Here is a 783-nt window from a genome sequence, read left to right as displayed (position 1 = left end):
GTGACGTCAGGTCCACTCAGCTCACAGTGGACTGGGGGGGGGGGGGGGGGGGGGCTCATAGTGGATACACTGCGTCACTCAAGTCGTATCGCTTGTTCTATCTCTTCAGATGAGTTTTCAAATTGGAGGTCAATGATCGGCTGCCATGAACCCATCAGCGGACTAGCTTCTTCCTTTGAGCATTCTTTCGTTGACTACCCCCGCAGTGAGAGTGTTACCACAACTATGTAAAGTATCTCAGCTATTTAATCATTGCATATATAGCATTCGACAAACGTTAATATAACATCACAATTACCATGTATGTGTGTGTCGCCTCAAACGTCGTTATTACGGCCTCACCAAACCTCATAAACCTTTTACGCCTGGGGATAAAGGGGTTTAACCGGTTTGACTAGTTCAGGCGAACTGTTTTTGTGTGTGCGTGTGTGCGTGTGTGTGTGTGTGTGTGTGTGTGTGTGTGTGTGTGTGTGTGTGTGTGTGTGTGTGTGTGTGTGTGTGTGTGTGTGTGTGTGTGGGGGGGGGGGGGGGGGGGGGTTTGTGTGTGTATGCCTGAACACGTGTTTATGTGTGTGTGTGTGTGTGTGTGTGTGTGTGTGTGTGTGTGTGTGTGTGTGTGTGTGTGTGTGTGTGTGTGTGTGTGTGTGTGTGTGTGTGTGTTTGTGTGTGTATGCCTGAACACGTGTTTATGTGTGTGTGTGTGTGTGTGTGTGTGTGTGTGTGTGTGTGTGTGTGTGTGTGTGTGTGTGTGTGTGTGTGTGTGTGTGTGTGTGTGTGTGTGTG

The sequence above is a fragment of the Gadus chalcogrammus genome, chromosome 3, assembly GCF_026213295.1.
Source record: "Gadus chalcogrammus isolate NIFS_2021 chromosome 3, NIFS_Gcha_1.0, whole genome shotgun sequence".
Taxonomy (NCBI): Eukaryota; Metazoa; Chordata; class Actinopteri; order Gadiformes; family Gadidae; genus Gadus; species Gadus chalcogrammus.
Note: the sequence above shows the minus strand (reverse complement) of the source record.